This window comes from Aquarana catesbeiana, linkage group LG02 (genome assembly GCF_042186555.1).
Source record: "Aquarana catesbeiana isolate 2022-GZ linkage group LG02, ASM4218655v1, whole genome shotgun sequence".
Taxonomy (NCBI): Eukaryota; Metazoa; Chordata; class Amphibia; order Anura; family Ranidae; genus Aquarana; species Aquarana catesbeiana.
This window is the reverse complement of record NC_133325.1, coordinates 283,350,146-283,373,530: the sequence shown is the minus strand read 5'-3', so window position 1 is coordinate 283,373,530 and position 23,385 is coordinate 283,350,146.

Below are 23,385 nucleotides of genomic sequence, written 5' to 3'. Positions count from 1 at the left end.
AATACTGAGATATGTGTGTTTTCTATCTCCTGGAGCTGAGCATGTTTTTTACCTGGTGACAGAATGTGCACAGGAATGTAAAGCAATAGTGAAGACACTTGGATTTACTATTCTTCATCACTTAAAGCGGGGTTCCACTCAAATTTTTAACTTAATCTTACCCCCTTCAGTTAATTGCTTAGATGGTCAAATGCCGCACAAACATTTATCGCTGTAATTACCTTTATATTGTACTTTATTGTGGCACTTCCTGACAATAAAACCTGGAAGTTGATTGGTTTCTATGCAGAGCTGCACCAGATTTTTCACACTCCAGTTTTAGTAAATCAACCCCACAGTAACAACCGGCCTGTCTGCAATGACATTAATTGGCACAGATAAGAAGCATCAGTGTTGACATACAATATTTAAGTAAGGTGTTTATAGACTTATAGATGTGGATTTATGAAAGACAACACTGTTACATGTATTACTATATATTTTATTATCACATTTTGTTTTTTAAATTGACATTGATACCCTAATGGCAAATGCAGAGAAGAGTGATGGAATAAAAAGACCAAGTGGCCATCGAGTCTGCCCCATTTTGTTTCATGTTTTTTGTTTATTTATTAAATGTGTTTAACTTCTTTGTCTGCTTATTAATCTATGTTTATCCCAGGCATAATTGACTCAAATTAGTAAACTTATACCTGTTTGTTATCTATTTATTATCTGTAAAACCTAATAAAACTGATTGAAAAAACATGTATAGTATCTCACAAAAGTGAGTACACCACTAATATTTTTGTAAATATTTTACTATATCTTTTCATGTGACAACACTGAAGAAACAACACTTTGCTACAATGTAAAGTAGTGAGTGTACAGCTTGTATAACTGTAAATTTGCTGTCCTCTCAAAATAACTCAAAACACAGCCATTAATGTCTAAACCGCTGGCAACAAAAGTGAGTACACCCCTAAGTTAAAATGTCCAAATTGGGCCCAAAGTGTCAATATTTTGTGTGGCCACCATTATTTTCCAGCACTGCCTAAACCCTCTTGGGCATGGAGTTCACCAGAGCATCACAGGTTGCCACTGGAGTCCTCTTCCACTCTTCCATGATGACATCAAGGAGCTGGTGAATGTTAGAGACCTTGCGCTCCTCCACCTTCCGTTTGATGATGCCCCACGGATGCTCAATAGGGTTTAGGTCTGGAGACATGATTGACCAGTCCATCACCTTTACCCTCAGCTTCATTACTGCCCTACTGCCCAGTCTCCGAAGAAAGGGTATTATGCTCTACTTCAGTATGTCACAGTAAATGTGGCATTCATGGTTCCCTCAATGGACTGTAGCTCCCCAGTGCTGGCAGCACTCATTCAGCCCCAGACCATGACACTCCCACCACCATGCTTGACTGGAGGCAAAACACACTTGTCTTTGTATTCCTTACCTGGTTGCCACCATACACGCTTGACACCATCTTAACCAAATACATTTATCTTGGTCTCATCAGACCCCAGGATATGGTTCCATGTCCTTAGTCTGCTTGTCTTCAGCAAACTGTTTGCGGGCTTTCTTGTGTATCCTCTTTAGAAGAGGCTTCCTTCTGGGACGACAGCCACGCAGACCAATTTGATGCAGTGTGCGGCGTATGGTGTGAGCACTGACAGACTGACCCCCCCACCCCTTCAACCTCTGCAGCAATGCTGGCAGCACTCATATGTCTATTTCCCAAAGACAACCTCTCGATATGATGCTGAGCACGAGCACTCAACTTCTTTGGTCAACCATGGCGAGGCCTGTTCTGAGTGGAACCTGTCCTCTTAAACTGATGCATGATCTTGGCCACCGTGCTGCACCTCAGTTTCAGGGTCATGGCAATCTTCTTATAACCTAGGCCATCTTTATGTAGAGCAACAATTCTTTTTTTCAGATCCTAAGAAAGTTCTTTGATATGTTGAACTTCCAGTGACCAGTATGAGAGAGTGAGAGCGATAACACCAAATTTAATATACCTGCTCCCCATTCACACCTGAGACCTTGTAACACTAACGAGTTACATGACCCCGGGGAGGGAAAATGGCTAATTGGGCCCAATTTGGACATTTTCACTTAGGGGTGTACTCACTTTTGTTGCCAGGGGTTTAGACATTAATGGCTGTGTGTTGAGTTATTTTGAGGAGACAGCAAATTTACACTGTTATACAAGCTGTACACTCACTACTTTACATTGTAGCAAAGTGTCATTTCTTCAGTGTTGTCACATGAAAAGATATAATAAAATATTTACAAAAATGTGAGGGATGTACTCACTTTTGTGAGATACTGTATATGGAAAAATAACAATAATAATAATATAATAATATATATAACAATAATAAAAATTACACATCTTGGTGAAATTTATGTTTGTTAATTTAATTTTTTTAGGTAAAATTATTATGAGATGAAATAAATAATGGTGTTATAATAGCTCATCTATCTTAGTTAATTAAGCCTTTAGTAAAATAATTGTGTTTGTCAGTCAATTCTTTCATCAGTCCAAAGTCCTCACTAGGGATGGGCTGAACAGACCCCCAAACACAGCGAAAGTTCGGACCCGAATAACAAACCCCTAATAACAAATAACAAAACTATATGGCGTTAAACTGGCAGTAACACACACAGAACTATATGGCGTTAAACTGGCAATAATGCACACAAAACGATATGGCGTTAAACTGACAGTAGCGTACAAAACTATATGGCATTAAACTGGCAGTAATGCACACAGAACTATATGCTGTTAAACTGACAGTAACGCACACAGAACTATATGGCGTTAAACTGGCAGTAACGCACCCAAAACTATATGGCGTTAAACTGGCAGTAATGCACACAGAAGTAAATGGCGTTAAACTGGCAGTAATGCAATCAACCGTCACTACACTGATGCTATCTAAACTGTCCCTACTCTAGCCATACACTAATGTAAAGATTACTGACATGGTCTAACTAAACTGCACTGAAACTATCTGAGCTGTCCCTACTCTACACTAATGTATGTGTGAATGACGTTGTCTCACTATACTACAGTGAAACTATCTGAGCTGTCCCTACTCTACACTAATGTATGTGTGAATGACGTTGTCTCACTATACTACAGTGAAACTATCTGAGCTGTCCCTACTCTATCTGCACACTATGCAAAGCTGAATGATGGTCCACCTCACTACACTTACACTATCCCTAGCCAGACACTAAACTTATATTCTACACTAACAATTGAAGCAAAATAGCACAGTATAGCACACAAACTAACTAATAGCACTGAAGAGAGCCCTGTTCTATCTCTCTCCACAACAGTCACATTGAAAATGGCTGCCATTGAAAGAATACTTTTATACTGTGGGGCGGGAATGAGCCATGATCGGATAAAGTCATGATGACAGTGTTCTGTGCCCTAATTGGCTGAAGAGTTCACAGTTCGGGGGGGGCGAACGACCAGTTTGTTCGGCTGTTCGTCGAACGTCCGAATAGCGAAAGTTAGGCCCAAACTTATGCTCAGGCCGAACCCTTCGCCCATACCTAGTCCACACCCACTGATAATATAAGATGCTTTATTTGATAAGGGAATGAGGGAATTAAATTTTGGCAGGTATTCTTCCTTCATGTTAGGATCATGGAGATCTTAGTATTGCTATCATTGGATTTTATGGATGATGCATAGTGTGGGTGTTGTTTATTCTTGCAGGTGGAAAAAGAATAAAAGACATGTGGCAAATGTATGATGAACTTGACAGAAGACAAACATGGGATCAACTTTGCTTAGATTTCTTTGAAGTTTGATGTTCAGATCACACACACGTACTTTCGAGATTATGCTTGGTTTTATCAGAGTAGTTTCACCTACTGCCGTCAGTTCCATGTGGGAATGGTTGTGTAATATGTCTGCTGACTCATGTTAACGTGATGGAAGAGTTAGTTTTTATTTGGCTAAGGACGGCACCTGTGAGGAAATATTCCTCTTGAACTGTTTCAGATCCACTTCATCTGTCACAACACAATCACCCCACCCTGAGTTGAAAAGAAAGCCTCATTAACAGTCCAAAAGCCATGCCTGGGGATCTCATAGGGAGCCTGTTGAAAAAAGGACCTGCATCACTAATTTATGTTTTAACAAGCTATTATTTTTTCTTTCCCAAAGTATCAGGCTTGTGAGTTGAAACGGCCTGTGATGATGGTATCTGCGCTTGCCTTATGCTCCCATGCACTGCAGGGAGCTCGAACCACAAAACACCACCATCCATAGCAAAGCTGAGAAAACAAACCTTTCCCAGATTAGTGAAGTGTGCTGCTGCCCAGGTCATCTGCTGTGCAATAATTTATTCTCTAGATGCTCATCCAAAGTGTCCAGTATTGCTGTATGTTCCTTTTCCACTTCCTGAGGTTAACATAGCATATTACAGTAACTGTTAGGTAACTTTTATTATTAGAATTTTTACTTGCAATGAAAATGATACTGTTACAAAAGACCTGGTTCCTGTACATTAATTGAATTGAACCTGTCAGTGCAATAGAAGTCTATGAGGCTATTTCTGTTCAAATAATGCACAGAAATCAGAAATAGTTGGCTGTGTATTTGCAGCACTTTATATGTAAAGAAAAAAAAAAGAAAAACAGAAAGACAGAAAAAAAGTGTAAATAATGGACTACATTTATCCCATACATTTCTTTCCTTACACAATCTCAAAGATCTTCTTTAACCAATTGCTAAGCACTTTTTTTTTTTTTAAAGGCAACAATCGGCTGTTTAGTAAAAATAATCTGGGTGGCTCTACAGCCATGCAATCACTTTTACGGCATTGAGAAGGGCTTCCCCCATCTTGCCACCACCTGTGGTGGTTTCTGGGCTTTCCTATTCTTCTGGGGACCCCGGGACCACAGTAAACTGAAAGGAGGAGACACTGACACTGAGGAGACATTGGAAATGTTTTTTTTTTTAAGTGTAAAAAAATTGTTTAAAATAAATATAATTAAAAAAATTAAATTAATTTTAGTATATTTTTTTATTAGAATGTACATTTGATAAAGGCCTGTACAAATGTGACATAAAAAATTGCACAACTGCAATTTTATTCTCCAGGGCTTCTGCTTTCAGAAAATATATAATGTTTGTGGGTTCTAAGTAGTTTTTGCTAATTTTAACATGTGTATAAAAAAATTGCTGTGGGCAGCAAATGGGTAAATTATGTAAATGTGGTGGCTACATTAGTTTTCATTTTCATCCTTTTTTTTTTACCAAGTAATGCTGCATGTAACACATTTCCTGTCGCTTACAGTCAAACTTAACTCCAAAATTGCAATTTGTTTATTCCAACATGGGGAGAGTTAAGTACCACTTTAATGTTTACACTCGTTTTTCCATTGTATCTATGGTTTTAAAACAGGATAGATTTTATTCATCTCAGTCACATGGTTAATTAAAAGGACCAGTAGTTTACACAAGCAACATAAGGTGTTTTGTGCTTTCCTTATTAGCTAACAGAAAGTGATAAGCACACTCCATTACTGGCATGATCAGTAGATTTTCCTGTACTTACTAAAAATGTTCTTAGCCTGAAAAATGAATGCAACCACTATAAAAAAGGTGAAATAATCATCAATGACACACTACTAATCATAATCTACAGTAGCGCAAACTAGACTTGTGCACAACGTAAAATTTAGTTTAATTTCGTTTCATTTTCATTCGTAAAATACATAATTTCATTCCGTTATATTCGTTGTTACATTAATTCGTTTTCAGATAATTTGTTATTTCTGTAGAGTATTGATATTCATTATAACAAATCGATTCATTTTTGGATAATTCAATATTTACGTATGTGTATATACTCTAGTTAATGAAATTTGTGTTTATTGAATCCATTAACACACACAGTGGCAATATCTCTTCTCTGCTCAAATACAATTCAACACCCTTCTCACGCAGTTCTCAGAAATGCACTTTGCCAGTAATCAAACGTCCAGCACAAAATGAGCTGATTGAACTGTAAGATTTACTCTGAGTTGACCTTTTGTTTAATTAGACCTTTAATGAATTAAGAAATCATGTTGAATTCATTTGTTTTTTTCGCTATAATTTCTTTCGTATTAGTTGAAATTCATTATTTCTTTATTTGGACATTCGGATGCATCTGAATGTCCGAATCCGACCAAATTTTGATTCGTTACGAAACAAATTGCACATGTCTAGTGCAAGCAAACTTTCCAAAATGTGAACATAAAAGGTTCAGTATATACAAATTCAATAACAAACTCAATCAAAAATTGAGTCCTTTAATGTGAGAGTACCGGCACGTTTCATCATATCCAACTTTGTCACAAGGGGTGGATACATGTTGCCGTAGTCCGGTTTTTCTATCCTCCTCCTCCGCATCCTTAACCCTTCAAAGGTCATTAGCTTCTCTGATACGGTTACAATATAGTGATGATTTGAGCTTTTTACCCGTCTAGGCTTATAACCCCTAATTATCTGATCATATCTGGGGTAATTCATTGTGTCATTAACCACCTATACTATTAACACCTTAACTGCCAACTCCAATGAGTGTGTCCAGCAAAACTACAATATCAACGGTTCAAATAAATGACAATCTAGCCATTTTCACAGTTAACCATCAATATGTCAATTACATACAGTAAAATATATATAAATGCAACTACTGCTTCTAAGAACTGGTAAGCTGTACTGTATTACATTTTTGTTTTTGAGTTTAGATGTACAGTATTTTATATAAGCAGATGGGTGGGGTGTTTCTAGGTTAATTTAGATTATGAAGCTGGGGAGGGTGGACTTAGTAGACTAGTATAGATTTTTATTAACCTCCCTGGCGGTATGATTATTTCAGATTTTTGATGCGCAAAGCGGTACAATTGTTTTGCATGGAAATTTGGCGTTTTATATTGTAGGCCTGTATTTCTTAGTAATAACACACTTAAATCTGTCCAAACAAGAGTCTAGTAGACATCCCGGGTATGATAAAGTTTGAAAAACGAAATAAAAATTTATAATATAATAAATAACTCCAAATAATTATAACAAATAATAATATTATAATAATAAATTATTAAATAATGTAATCAACTCAAAAACACTGAAATTTGCTCAGTTGCAGAATTGTCGCTGTCATTACTTTTCAGTGTTTGATGACGGATCTCCCCACAAATCACTAGCGCTCAATTCTGCAAGTGATTCTAATTTATTATCGCTGTTTTCTAGCTGGTCTAAAACAGCTTTTGATGTAAAGGGACGGTTTTGGTTGCTATGGACAATCTCCAGTTTCCAGGCAGAAAGAACAGTATTTATAATATAAAACTACATGCAGGGCACTGGACAAACCACTAGGGACAAAAGGTATGTGAAATGATTTGATACAGTAATGTAATCTGTAAGATTACAGTGTACTGTATGTATAGTGTGTATTTCACTGTTTGAATTTGGCGCCGTGCTCCGTCCCCGTGCGTTGCAACGCTCGCAGGGAACAGAGCCCAGCACTGTGATACATTGGAGCGGAGGACAGCTCGCACACACAGTGGGAAGACATCGCAGGATCCTGGGGACAAGGTAAATAACTGTACATGGATCCTACGATGCGATCCCGAGTGTGGCTCGGGGTTACCGCTTTTGGTACTGAAAATCTACCCCGAGCCAGACTCGGGAATACTGCCAGGGAGGGTAAACCTTCACTTGTCTTTTCATGTGAAGTCATACACAGTAGCTTCTCATAAAGAGCCAATTGAGCTCTTTGGATGTACTATGTATGTCCAAAATGTGAACCTTTAATCAGCAGCAGCCATTAGCCTTTGTGGGTTTTGTTCAGCCAGCGAGTGGCTTCAAAGTGAAAGTGATGCAGCAGCGCCATAGCTGCAGACCTCTTTGGCAGAGCCAGCCACCTGGTGCCTCCCCCCCTCCCGCCGGCGGCCCCCCTCCTTCCGTGGTTCCCACGCTGTCCTGCACTCACCGGAGCTCGCGAACACATCCGCCGGCTGGAGAAGAAAGGTGGCAGTGAGACTGAGGCAAATCCATGCCTCGATCTCACTTCCAAACAGTGAAAGCAGAAGTGATGCAACTTCCAGTTTCAGATGCACCCTTTCCTGGCCAGCACAGCCAGGGGACACTTCTAACCAAGCCGATCTGTGCTTGGTTAAATGGTGTGAAGGACAGGGTAGACATTGGGTCTATTAGACCCCTAATGTCTCCATAAGGAGTACCTGTCACCTGCCTAATGCTATCACATAAGGGTTTATTAACCCCTTGTGATATTAATCAAGAAAAAAAAATAAATAGAAATAAAAGAAAAAAGTAAAAAATAAATAAAACTATAAATAAATATATTAAAATGAAAAAAATGGCGAAAAACCCCATAGCTCCGCACACCTGTGCAAATGCAAACGTGAGCCCAGGGTGTGCTTGCGCATGTAAACCGCGATTGCACCACACATGTGACATATTGCCGCAAACATCAGAGTGAGAAGAATAATTCTAGCATAAGCTATTAGCTAACTCTAAACTTATGAGCTGTAAAGGCATTTAAAGCGTCACCTATGGGGATTTTTGGGCACCATTGTTTTTGGCAATATTGCGGGCGCACACAATTTTAAGACATGGAATGTTTGGTATCTATTTACTGAATGCAACCTTATCTTTTATATTTTAACCAAAAATGGGTATTATATGATGTGGTCTTGCACTAAAATTAATTTTATTATATTTTTTCCTGAAAATTTGCATTTACCAAATATCATGTGAAAAAAAATTGCATCTGTCACCTTTTTTCATTTTACAGGGCCTCTGCTTTTAGAAAATATATAATATTCTGGGGGTTTGATTAATTTTATTGTGAAAAATTTTAATTTTTACATGTATGTGAAAAAAATAAATTGCTCTGGAGCCAAACTGGTTAAAGTGTCAGTTATAGTTACAAATTAGCACCTTGTTTATATCCAGAACTTTCCTGCATTATAGTAAAATATGCTGTAATACTATCACATCAAACCAAAAAAAGTCTGGTGATAGACTAGACTAAAGCCAGTGATACATGGACAGAAATTTGTCCCGTTCAGCAGGGACAGGCCAAAACTCAATCCAACTATGGGCTTGCTGATTGTACCCAAGTGGATCAATTGATTGACTTGGGTACAGCCATCCTGTCAGACTTTTTACATGCAATAACTACAAGGGGCTTTAGCCGCTAGCAGTAATCGTTGTGTTCTGCTGCTGCCTGGAAAGGCTTCCTTGCTGGCAGAACACAATAGATCTCTGTGAGCCATTTCTCCATCAACTCTGACTGTGTTGAGGAGGGAACCAAAAGTTTTTATTTTTTTCTTTTCTTCTACCCATGGTGGAAGGAAAGAAAATTGAATCTTGAATTGAAACTATGGGCTGCTTAAGCTTCTAATTCAGGCAGCTCTTGGGCACACAGGAGTTGTACACTTGGGAGAGCAGACAATGGGACAGTTTAAGATGATGATAAATACAATTTGACAAGAAAAATGTCAATTTGTGGGGAATTTAGGATTTCATTGGATGTAAAGGAATAACAATTACACACTATGGCATATTTATATATGCAAATTGAGTATTATTATAAGCTATAATACTGAATGCAGTTAAAGTAACTCATACATAGTCAGTACACCCTGTTATCAGTAGTTTAGTGATACCCTCTTATTAGTTTAGTTATACCTTTTACTGTTAGAATCTTCTTGAGTTCTCCATCTTGTGTTCAGCAGCATGCAGTTTCTTTCATCAATGATCCCCTGCAATACCTCCAGCAAATTAGTTATCTTTATACCAGAGCTCTGATTACTACCTTTGCTTTGGCTAACTGAAATCCATGTCTACCAACACTCTGATCCTGGATAACCAGGATCCACATTTCCCAACATCCTGACCAGCCTGTAGTAAGGTCCTATGGAAAGTCATAGATGTAACATTTTATATTATGTCACAAAATGATGTGAGTACGCAACAACAAATATCTGAAATAATAATTGTCTGTGCTGCAACATAGGAACTAATCAGATTCAAACCTACGAAAGAAAAATGGGCAACTCATGTGCTAATTTAGACGCTTTCATAAACAAGTCTAACTTTTACTCAGGTATTGTATGTTTTTGCAGAGGAATTGGCAGCGTATAACCCTAAGATGATAATTTTATTTCTTTATATTGCCTAGTTCAAATTAGTTCCTAATCTTGTTCTATATACTGTCTGTATGTGTTTTATTATTATTATTACTATTATTATTATTATTTTCATACATGTATTCTTTTTTTGAGCTGTTTCTCTCCTAATTTGCAAAAGTGACAAAAGTTCCTGAGATTAATTAGGCTTTTTGTAGTTGTGGAACCTTGGCTCAAAATGCTTGAATTTAGGCAGTAACTGGGTGGGTTTTGGCTTGCTTGGTGGACAGATGTATTGAAGCTTTTTAATTTTTTCCCACTGTTTGATCTGGAAATTGATATGTAGCGCTAAGCAAGGTCAATCCTCATTCATCATGTTACGGAAACGTATGGTCATGAATATTGCTAGATATGATTAAATATTCAATTCCAATTAATGCCTGCATTCTACTTTCATATTTGACCACAGACGTAACATGCCTATTTCTAGAATACCTACAGACACACTGGCTAAAGAAAGGGATCTTTTTCAGTATGATCATGCTAGTCTGATACATTTTTATGTTATTCAAACACCCCTGCTGTTTGTAAGCATTTTAGCTCTTTACAAATCCCAACTGCTCTGAAAGCAACATGAAGAATATGGCAAGTATCAGAGGCAGCAGGCAGTTCATCATATTGATCGTTAAAAACGTTGGAATCAGATATCAGGAATGGAAAGACCTAGGGTGCAAACAATCCAATAGGAGGACTTCCAAACTTTATTATGATGTCATATTACTATATGCAAAAATAATCAGTCTTCTATAATAGTTTATTCTAATTTCTTAAAGAATATCTATAGTGATTTTGTTGTGTACATATTTTCTTCTTTTATTTATAATGGTTGGGACTAACAATGTAACACACCTACACACACAAACACACAAACACTGTTTTGCTAAACAAGTCTAAATAAAGCAGGCTATACATGATTCATTTTTTTTTCAACCAGCAGGTTGAAAAAAGAAAAAAGAACCGATTCCCCCATCCACACATTTAAAGTGGATGGGGGAATCACTCCCACTGAGCTATTGCATTCTGTTAGTGGGGAGCCTTTCCTACCGGGAGTATACAATGATCAGTGTTGCCAGCTATAGCCGACGGCACTGATCTTTGAGGAAAAACCCAACAGGCTGACTGTATACAAGTCGATCGATAGATGACCTGTGTGTCACCAGCTAGGCCATACATGGATCAACATTTGGCAAGTCCCTGTTGAACTGGACACATTTCAATCCATGTGTAACCAGCTTAAGTCTCTAATGCTTTTATGCACTGGGATCTTGGAACAAAAAAGTTAGATAGTGTTTTCAACTGGAAGATCATATGATCAGTTTTCATAAAAATAATACAAAACAGAAGAAATGGGGAGGCATCATCTTTATGGCCCACTATGCAGTTTAATTCCACTGCTGTATAAAATTATAGAAAGTGTGTCCACTATTCTAATAACACAAAATATTTCTTTCCTAGAAAGTTTGTGATAGGGAATGAAATTGCCTCCATTGACTAAGTAGGACTCCAACCAAAATTAATATTATTGTTATTATTATTATTATACAGGATTTATATAGTGCCAACAGTTTACGTAGCGCTTTACAACTTGAGGGTAGACAGTACAAATACAATACACTTTAATACAGTAGGAATCAGAGGGCCCTGCTTCTTAGAGCTTACAATCTAAGAGGGAAGGTCAAGAGATACAAGAGGTAATAACTGTGGGTGATGTGCTGATTGAGAAGATAAATGTACAGTTGTTAGGTGGGGCCCAGATAGGCTTCTCTGAAGATATGAGTTTTCAGGGATCTTCTGAAAGTGGATAAAGTAGGAGAAAATCGGACGGATTGGGGTAGAGCATTCCAGAGGATGGGAGAGGCTTTGGAGAAGTCCTGAAGGCGAGCATGGGATGAGGTGACCAGGGAGTTTGAGAGCAGGAGGTCTTGGGAGGAGCGAAGAGAACGATTAGGTTAGTATTTTGAGACTAGGTTAGAGATGTAGCTGGGGGCCAGGTTGTGGATGGCTTTGTAAGTTATAGTTAGTATCTTGAATTTAATTTGGTGACTGAGTGGCAGCTGATGGAGGGATTGGCAGAGGGTTATAGCAAACGCTAAGCAGTTTGTGAGGTGGATGAGCCTGGCAACAGCATTCATGATTGACTGAAGTGGGGATAGCCTATTTAGAGGTAAGCCAATGAGGAGGGAGTTGCAGTAGTCAAGGCAGGAGATGACCAGGGAGTGTATTAGAAGCTTTGTGGTGAGTGGTGTGGTGTGGTTAGGAAGGGGCGTATCTTGGAGATGTTGCGGAGATTGAGGTGGCAAATTTTGGAGAGTGATAGAATGTGGGGTCGAAAGGTTAGTTCAGAGTCCAGGATTACACCTAGGACCTTGGCGTGGGGAGATGGGTTGATAGTTGAGCCGTTGATATTGACAGAGAAATCAGGGGAAGTGGCACCTGAGGGAGGAAATATCATGAGCTCGGTTTTGGATAGGTTGAGTTTTAGGAAGTGATGTGACATCTAGGCTGATATGTCTGCTAGTAAGTTGGTAATGTGTGAGGAGACAGATGGAGAGAGCTTGGGGGTGGAGAGATAGATTCGGGTGTCATCAGTGTAGAGATGATATTTAAAGCCGTGGGAGGCAATCAACTGATCCAGGGAGGTGGTGTAGATTGAGAAAAGGAGAGGTCCAAGAACAGAACCTTGGGGGACCCCAACGGAGAAAGGAAGAGGAGAGGAGGAAGTAGAGTTATAAGTGACACTGAAGAATTTGTGCATTAGTGATCTCATCATGAATTGTATCAATCTTAGTTTTGAAGTGATTGGCGATCTCCTGGGCAGTGAGTGAATTGGTGGGTGGAGGCAGTGGGGGACAGAATAGAGTGTTGAAGGTAGAGAAGAGTTGACGTGGACTGGATGAGAAGTTGTTAATGAGTGTGATAAAGTAGGTCTGTTTGGCAGTGTGAAGGCAGGAATAGTATTTTAGGAGGGCAGATTCATATTGTGTGAAGTCTTCCTGGATCTTAGTCTTATGCCACAGGCGCTCAAGAGTGCGGCTACGTTTTCTGAGACTTCTGGTGTCATCTGTTTGCCAGGGTTGTAGCAGTAGGGGCCTAATTCTGCTTGTAGTGAAGGGGGCAAGCTTGTCTAGGGAGGAAGACAGTGAGCTGTTGTAGATGAAAGTAGCTAGGTTGGGGCAGGACAGAGGTGAGATTTTGTCATAGAGGTGATCAGTAGCAGAGTAGAGAAGAGAAGGGTTGAGGTGGAAAAGGTTTCTACACGTAACTGTTAGGCGGTTGGAGGGAGAGGAGGTGGAAGACAGGGAGAGAGCAAAACTAATAAGGTGGTGATCAGAGAGTGGGAGAGGATTGTTGGAAAGGTTGCATGGAGTGCACAGATAGGAGAAGACAAGGTCAAGCGTGTTGCCGTTGGAGTGAGTAGGAGCCTGCATCCATTGCTTCAGGTCAATCTATGAGTTTAGACTGAGAAGTTTAGAAGTAATAGTAGTGTTAGTGTTAACAGGGATGTTGAAGTCACCGAGAATAATTGTGGGGATTTCAGAAGAGAGAAAGTAGGGTGGCCAGGCAGAGAAGTCATCAAGGAAGGCTGATACTGGTCCAGGGGGCCAGTAGATGACCGCAATTCTTAGAGAAATGGTGGAGAATATATGAATGCAATGTGCCTCAAAAGAGGAGAGTGTCAGAGAGGGAGGTGGGTGAAGTACCTGATAGGTGCTGCATGGGGCTAGAAGGATTCCTACTCCACCTCCCTTCCGTTCACTTGGTCTGGGGGAGTGAATCCAGAGAAGGCCCCCATGGGAGAGGGAAGCAGGAGAAGTAGTATCTGATTCATGAAGCCAGGTTTCAGTATTGGCAAGTAGGTTAAAGGAATTTGTGATAAAGAGGTCATGAAGGGCGTTGAGTTTGTTACAGACAGAGCGTGCATTCCAAAGGGCACAGAAAAAGGGGGGCTGGTTTTGGAAAGAGGAATAGAGACCAAATTCTGTGGGTTGTGGCTCCTGCCAGAGGATGTAGGGAGATGGGAGCGTTGGGCAAAGACAGATGATGGTGGCCCAGGGTTTGGGGATATGTCACCAGAGGTTAGGAGAAGCAGAAGGGTGAGGTAGGTAATGTGGGAATGTGATTTATGTGAAGGGGCATGTCTCAGAGTACTGGAGGTTTTATCAGTATATGGATGTAGAATGAGCTAGAGTTGGTAGGAGCAGTAGTAAGGAGAGGACAGAAGGTAGGGTGATATGTATAAGCAGGCGGGTGGAGAGGGGGGGTGAAGGTAAGAGAGTTTGAGGAGAGAGGACACGAGTATCAGAATCACTGGTATTTTTTGCTTTGAAAATTGTGGGGAAGATTGAGCAACTCAGCCAAGCTTTTAATTGCTGTCTCTTTTTGGGCAGATTTCCTGTCTTGATAGTACATGAAGCAAGGAAATCTAATAGGGGACACAAGAAAAAAACTGACACATATGTTCCTGATAACACAACCATATGTGAATTTAAAGTCCTTCAGTGTGAACAAATACAAACAAAAACACCTGACACAGTATTCCTTTTCTATCTACAAGTAAATCAAATAAAAATAAAGTTTTAGTTGGAGTTTTTTAAATCCATTTTTTGGACAGAGACAGTCCATTCCCATTATATAATCCAGATTTGACCTTTTCAGTCATACTGGTACAAACATAAACTCTGGTCAGTAAATTTATATGAAAAATTTAGTACAATTAAGCCCATATCCTGAACTTGTGTCATTCTATTGAAACATGAATCACTTATGGGGCGTACACACGGTCGGACTTTTCGTCTACAAAAGTCCAACAGATGCCGACGGACTAAAGCTGGCTGGTAATCCGATCGTGTGTGGGCTTCTCCGGACTTTCAGCTGACTTTTTCAGCCTCAAATCCGACGGACTTTAGATTTGAAACATGCTTCAAATCTTTACGTCGTAACTACGACAGACCCCGAAATCCGCTCGTCTGTGTGCTAGTCCGACGGACAAAAACCCACGCTAGGGCAGCTATTGGCTACTGGCTATCAACTTCCTTATTTTAGTCCGGTGTACGTCATCACGTACGAATCCGTCGGACTTTTGTGTGGTCATGTGTAGGCAAGTCCGTTCGTTAGAAAGTCTGCCGCAAGTCTGCCGAAAGTCCGCCGGAAGTCTGTCGGACAGGCTGTCGGACTTTTGTAGACGAAAAGTCCGACCGTGTGTACGCCCCATTACTCTGCCAGCAAATGTGCACACTGGTTTATAAATTTTGTATGTGTAGCAGTGCATTAAAGTTATAAAGTAGCTGTTGCTGGAATTAATATGCATTTTAGGCGAGAATTATATTTTTTATCCTAATAAAAAGTAAATGGTAAAAAAAAGAACTTGATGGATGTAATAAGTGTATTTGAACTTTTTAACCACTTCAGCCCCGGAACGATTTACCCCCTTCCTGACCAGAGCACTTTTTACAATTTGGCACTGCGCCGCTTTGACTGCTTATTGCGCGGTCATGCAATGCTGTACCCAAACGAAATTTGCATCCTTTTCTTCCCAAAATAGAGCTTTCTTTTGATGCTATTTGATCACCTCTGTGTTTTTTATTTTTTGCGCTATAAACGGAAAAAGACCAAACATTTTGAAAAAAAATGACATTTTCTACTTTTTGTTATAAAAAAAATTAAATAAACTCAATTTTAGTCATACATTTAGGCCAAAATGTATTCAGCCACATGTCTTTGGTAAAAAAATGTCAATAAGTGTATATTTATTGGTTTGCGCAAAAGTTATAGCGGCTACAAACTAGGGTACATTTTCTGGAATTTACACAGCTTTTAGTTTATGACTGCCTATGTCATTTCTTGAGGTGCTAAAATGGCAGGGCAGTACAACCCCCCCCCCCCCAAATGACCCCATTTTGGAAAGTAGACACCCCAAGGAAATTGCTAAGAGGCATGTTGAGCCCATTGAATATTAATTTTTTTGTACCAAATGATTGAATAATGACAAAAAAAAAAATTACAAAAAGTTGTCACTAAATGATATATTGCTCACACAGGTCATGGGCATATGTGGAATTGCACCCCAAAATACATTCAGCTTCTTCTCCTGAGTACGGGGATACCACATGTGTGGGACTTTTTTGGAGCCTAGCCGAGTACGGGGCCCCGAAAACCAATCACCGCATTCAGGATTTCTAAGGGCGTACATTTTTGATTTCACTCCTCACTACCTATCACAGTTTTGAAGGCCATAAAATGCCCAGATGGCACAAAACCCCCAAATGACCCCATTTTGGAAAGTAGACACCCCAAGCTATTTGCTGAGAGGCATGTTGAGTCCATGGAATATTTTAAATTTTGACACAAGTTGCGGGAAAGTGACAATTTTTTTTTTTTTTGCACAAAGTTGTCACTAAATGATATATTGCTCACTAGGGATGAGCAGAACACCCTCCGGTTCGGTTCGCACCAGAACCCGCGAACGGACCGAAAGTTCGCAACGAACGTTAGAACCCCATTGACGTCTATGGGACTCGAACGTTCGAAATCAAAAGTGCTCATTTTAAAGGCTAATTTGCATGGTATTGTCCTAAAAAGGGTTTGGGGACCCGGGTCCTACCCCAGGGGACATGTATCAATGCAAAAAAAACTTTTAAAAACGGCCGTTTTTTCGGGAGCAGTGATTTTAATGATGCTTAAAGTAAAAAAAAAAAAAAGTGAAATATTCCTTTAAATATCGTACCTGGGGGGTGTCTATAGTATGCCTGGTAAAGTGACGCGTGTTTCCCATGTTTAGAACAGTCCCTGCACCAAATGTCATTTTTAAAGGAAAAAATCTCATTTAAAACTGCTTGCGGGTTTAATGTCATGTCGGGTCATGGCAATATGGATGAAAATCAGTGAGACAAACGGCATGGGTACCCCCCAGTCCATTACCAGGCCCTTTGGGTCTTGTATGGATATTAAGGGGAACCCCGCACCCAAATTAAAATAAGGAAAGGTGTGGGGCCACCAGGCCCTATATACTCTGAACAGCAGTATACAGGCGGTGCAAACAAGACAGGGACTGTAGGTTTGTTGTTAAGTAGAATCTGTTTGTAATTTTGAACATTTTTAACGTGTTTAGCTCCAGCCAAAAAATCTTTTCTAAGCTTTTTGGAAAACATAGGGAAGGGTTATCACCCCTGTGGACATTTGTTTTGCTGTCTTTCCTCCTCTTCAGAAGATTTCAGCTCACTTTTTTGTCCCAATGAAAAATGTTTTTGAAAATTTGGGTTTTTTTGTGGAACAAGGATTGAAAGCATCAGTGGAAAGGAGAAATTGTTTTCCCATATTAACTCTTACAGGAGAGAATTTCCCTTCCTAGGGGTAGATTTCATCTCACTTCCTGTTGTCTCCTTCCGTTTGCAAGTAGGAGTCGTTTGTAAGTTAGATGTTGAAAGTAGGGTCCTGCCCTATATACTCAGCAGAAAATTTGGGCCTTAGGTGTTGCTGTGGCCACAACACTGTAAGCCCTCACAGGGCCCTGCTGTGAAATATTAGATCAAGAATTGTAATTACATGCCCCTGTTGAACAGGAGCTGAAAAATTAGGCCTTAGGCACTGGTGCTGGTGCCACAACACTGCAACCCCTCACAGACACTCTAGTTGGAACGCAGGAACGAGCCCTGCTGCAAAGTATTGCTTCAAAAATTGTAATTACACGCCCCTGTTAGACAGGGGCAGAAAAATTGGGCCTTAGGCACTGGTGCTGGTGCCACAACACTGCAACCCCTCACAGACACTCTAGTTGGAACGCAGGAACGAGCCCTGCTGCAAAGTATTGCATCAAAAATTGTAATTACATGCCCCTGTTAGACAGGGGCAGAAAAATTGGGCTTAGGCACTGGTGCTGGTGCCACAACACTGAAACCCCTCACAGACACTCTAGTTGGAATGCAGGAACGAGCCCTGCTGCAAAGTATTACATCAAAAATTGTAATTACACGCCCCTGTTAAACAGGGGCTAAAAATTGTGCCTTAGGCACTGGTGGTGGCGCCCAGAACCAAAAATGTTCTTACAAGCTATCAGCGTGATGATTGAGGAGGAAGAGGATAATTACTCAGGGATAGTCACTCAGCATCAGCATAGGCAGTCTTTGAAGGGATCTGAGATTTCAAAAAAAATTATTCGGTTACATCAGCATCAGGTGCTTGGTAGCTGGTGGTGATCCAAGACTCATTCATTTTTATGAAGGTCAGCCGATCGACCGAGTCGGTGGACAGACGCACCCTGTGATCGGTTACCACGCCTCCAGCAGCACTGAATGTGCGTTCCGAAAGAACGCTGGATGCAGGACAGGCCAGTAGCTCAATTGCATACTGTGCAAGCTCTGGCCAGTGATCCATCCTCAAGACCCAGTAACCCAGAGGATTTTCGGTGGGAAAGGTGTCCAAGTCTGATCTTGCCCCTAGGTATTCCTGCACCATGTAAAACAGACGCTGGCGATGGTTGCTGGAACCGATCATACCTTGGGGCTGCGGACCAAAAAATTGTCTGAACGCATCGGTCAGACGGCCACCTTCTCCACCGCTCCTTCTTTGACTGACCGAAGCCTCAGCAACACGTTGTCCAGAAACAGGAGTTTGTAACCTCCCAGTCTCTGGGAACGCGTTGCACAGACCTTTCTGCAAGGCCTCCCGAAGATGTTTCATCCTCTGCTCCCTCTGCGATGGCAAGATAAGGTCCGCAACCTTACCCTTGTAACGTGGATCAAGGAGGGTTGCCAGCCAGTATTGGTCCTTCTCCTTGATACCACGAATACGAGGATCCTTACGCAGGCTTTGCAGGATCAGGGAGGCCATGCAGCGTAGGTTTGCTGAGGCATTCGGTCCGGAGTCCTCTGGGTCACTAAGGACAACAACGCCCGCAGCCACCTCCTCCCAGCCACGTACAAGTCCATGTGTTCCTTGGGACTGATCCCTTAAAGACTGCTGCTGATGCTGAGTGCCAGGCTCCACCTCCATACTGACACAATCTTTCTCCTCCTCCTCCTCCTCCTCGTCCTCTTCCTGTGTGATCGGCGGGCACGCAGGAACACTGTCTGGATAAAGGGGGCCTTGAGAGCTAAGAAAGTCCTCCTCTTCCTGCCTCTGTTTCTGCCTCAAGTGCCCTGTCCATTATTCCACGCAGCGTGTGCTCCAACAGGTGGACAAGGGGGACAGTGTCACTGATGCATGCACTGTCAGTGCTCACCATCCTCGTGGCCTCCTCGAATGGTGACAGGACAGTGCATGCATCCCTGATCATGGCCCACTGGCGTGGGGAAAAAAAACCAAGCTCCCCTGACCCTGTCCTGGTGCCATAGTCGCACAGGTACTCATTGATGGCCCTCTGCTGCGTGTGCAGCCGCTGCAGCATGGCCAACGTTGAGTTCCACCTGGTGGGCATGTCACAGATTAGGCGGTTCTTGGGCAGGTTAAACTCCTTTTGGAGGTCCGTCAGCCGAGCACTGGCATTATATGACCGGCGGAAATGCACACAGACTTTCCTGGCCTGCCTCAGGACATCCTGTAAGCCCGGGTACCTGCCCAAGAACCGCTGCACCACCAAGTTAAGGACGTGAGCCAAACAGGGCACATGGGTCATTTGTCCCTGTCGGAGGGCAGAGAGGAGGTTGGTGCCATTGTCGCAAACCACCATTCCTGCCTTAAGTTGGCGTGGCGTCAACCACCTCTGAACCTGCCCCTGCAGAGCTGACAGAACCTCTGCCCCAGTGTGGCTCCTGTCCCCCAAGCACACCAGCTCAAGCACCGCATGGCATCTTTTGGCCTGCGTACTTGCGTAGCCCCTTGAACGCCTACGGAGCACCGCTGGTTCCGAGGAAGAGGCCATGGAGGAAGAAGAAGAGGAGGGGGTGGAGGAGAGAGGTGTGTCACAATCAGCATTTTGGAGGCGTGGTGGCGGAACAACCTCCAACACTACTGCACCTTGTCCTGCATCCTTCCCAGCTGCCAGCAGAGTCACCCAATGCGCCGTGAAACTTAGGTAACGTCCCTGTCCATGCCTGCTGGACCATGAGTCAGCGGTAATATGCACCTTACCGCTGACCGCCCTGTCCAGCGAGGCATGGACATTGCCTTCCACATGCCGGTAGAGAGCCAGAATCGCCTTCCGTGAGAAAAAGTGGCGTTTGGGTACCTGCCACTGAGGAACCGCACATTCCACAAACTCACGGAAGGGGGCAGAGTCTACCAACTGAAAAGGCAGCAGTTGAAGTGCTAGCAATTTTGCCAAGCTAGCATTTAACCGCTGGGCATGTGGATGGCTGGGAGCAAACTTCTTTCGGCGGTGCAGCAGCTGGGGCAGGGAAATTTGCCTGGTACAATCTGACGTCGGTGTACCAAAAGCAGATTGCCCACAAGTACTTGGCTGTGACACACCTAATTCTACACCTTCATTCCTCTCACTGCAGGTCTCAGAGAGGACTGAAGGTCTAGTGGGGTTGGAAATCTCAGCTGATGAGGAGCAAGGAGAGATCCTCTTTGTTCTTTGGTGTGGGTCTTTTAGATACGCTTGCCAACGAACTGCATGGCAGGTCAACATATGTCTGGTCAAGCATGTGGTACCCAAGCGGGAGATGTTTTGGCCACGCGAGATACGCTTGAGACATATGTTGCAAATAGCAGCGGTGCGATCTGATGCACTCGTCTCAAAAAAGGCCCACACCAAAGAACTTTTTGAATAACGCGCAGAGACTGCAGCGCCCTGCACATGTGGAGCTTTGGGGTGTGATGCAGTCAATGTGCTGCCCTTAGGCTGGCCCCTGGAGGGCATCCTGCCTCGTTGGTGATGTGCCGCCGCCTCCTCCTCCTCCTCCTCCTCCTCCTCTCTCCTCTCAGGCACCCACGTTGAGTCAGTGACCTCATCATCCCCTCCCTCCTCATCACTGGAGCAAACCTGGCAGTATGCTGCAGCAGGGGGAGCATGACTGCCAGATTGCTGTCCTTCTTGGGCACCCCCTCTGTCCGTGCTCATGTTACTGCCTTCATCGAGCTCAGTATCGTCATCAGAGCCTTCCAAACGCTGGGCATCCTCCTGGAGCATGTACCCAACACTGTGGTCAAACAGTTCAAGGGAATCCTCATGAGGACATGGTGGAGCTAGGGAAGGAGTCACTGATGATGACATTGAGCTGAGGGAAGAGGCCGCTGCTTTACCAGACAAAGCACCCTGGGCATTGGTGAGAGAGGATGAGGAGGATGAGGACGGCTTGGTCATCCACTCGACCAAGTCTTCCGCATGTTGCGGCTCAACACGGCCAGCTGCCGAAAAAAAGGCCAAGCGTGTCCCATGGCCACATGCTGATGAGGATGCACCGTCTCCACGACCAGCACTAGACACAGAGCCTGCTTGCCCTCTCTTATTGGCTTGTGACTTTCTGCCTCTCCTTCTTGGCCTTCCAGACATACTAATGGCCTGTAGCTGCACTAAGCTGGGATAGAACAGCTGTAATTTTCTTCAGGTAGCTTTATATACTGTAACCAGACAAGCCTGCCTGTCAGTAGGAAGATAACAGGAACGGATCTAGCTGAACACTGTGAGCAGGACGCACTGTACTAAATGTAAATAGTCTAGCTGCCTGACCGTGGTACTAATAGGATTAAATAGAACACCTGTAATTTTCTTCAGGTAGCTTTATATACTGTAACCAGACAAGCCTGCCTGTCAGTAGGAAGATAACAGGAACGGATCTAGCTGAACACTGTGAGCAGGACGCACTGCACTAAATGTAAATAGTCTAGAAGATAACAGGAACGGATCTAGCTGAACACTGTGAGCAGGACGCACTGCACTAAATGTAAATAGTCTAGAAGATAACAGGAACGGATCTAGCTGAACACTGTGAGCAGGACGCACTGCACTAAATGTAAATAGTCTAGAAGATAACAGGAACGGATCTAGCTGAACACTGTGAGCAGGACGCACTGCACTGAATGTAAATAGCAGGAACGGATCTAGCTGAACACTGTGAGCAGGACGCACTGCACTAAATGTAAATAGCAGGAACGGATCTAGCTGAACACTGTGAGCAGGACGCACTGCACTAAATGTAAATAGCAGGAACGGATCTAGCTGAACACTGTGAGCAGGACGCACTGCACTAAATGTAAATAGCAGGAACGGATCTAGCTGAACACTGTGAGCAGGACGCACTGCACTAAATGTAAATAACAGGAACGGATCTAGCTGAACACTGTGAGCAGGACGCACTGCACTAAATGTAAATAGCAGGAACGGATCTAGCTGAACACTGTGAGCAGGACGCACTGCACTAAATGTAAATAGCAGGAACGGATCTAGCTGAACACTGTGAGCAGGACGCACTGCACTAAATGTAAATTGCAGGAACGGATCTAGCTGAACACTGTGAGCAGGACGCACTGCACTAAATGTAAATAGTCTAGAAGATAACAGGAACGGATCTAGCTGAACACTGTGAGCAGGACGCACTGCACTAAATGTAAATAGCAGGAACGGATCTAGCTGAACACTGTGAGCAGGACGCACTGCACTAAATGTAAATAGTCTAGATAGAAGATAACAGGAATGGATCTAGCTAAACTGAATACAGTGTATATATATATATGCAACACCTGGGATGCATATATATACACAATACACTGTAAGTGCAGCTAACTGACTGACTGTTCTGCCTAATCTATCTAACTCAAATCAAATGACACTGTCTCTCTCTCTCTCTCTCTATCTCTCAGCACACCGGAACACACACTACACAAGGCCGCCGTGCAGGCGGCCTTATATAGTGTGGGGTGTGTACTAAATCCCCTGAGCCATAATTGGCCAAAGCCACCCTGGCTTTGGCCAATTACAGCTCTCTCTACTGACGGCGCTGTGATTGGCCAAGCATGCGGGTCATAGTGCATGCTTGGCCAATCATCAGCCAGCAATGCACTGCGATGCCGCAGTGAATTATGGGCCGTGACGCGCCACACGAATTTAGCGCGAACGGCCCATATCGTTCGCAATTCGGCGAACGGGCGAACAGCCGATGTTCGAGTCGAACATGGGTTCGACTCGAACACGAAGCTCATCCCTATTGCTCACACAGGCCATGGGCATATGTGGAATTGCACCCCAAAATACATTTAGCTGCTTCTCCTGAGTATGGGGATACCACATG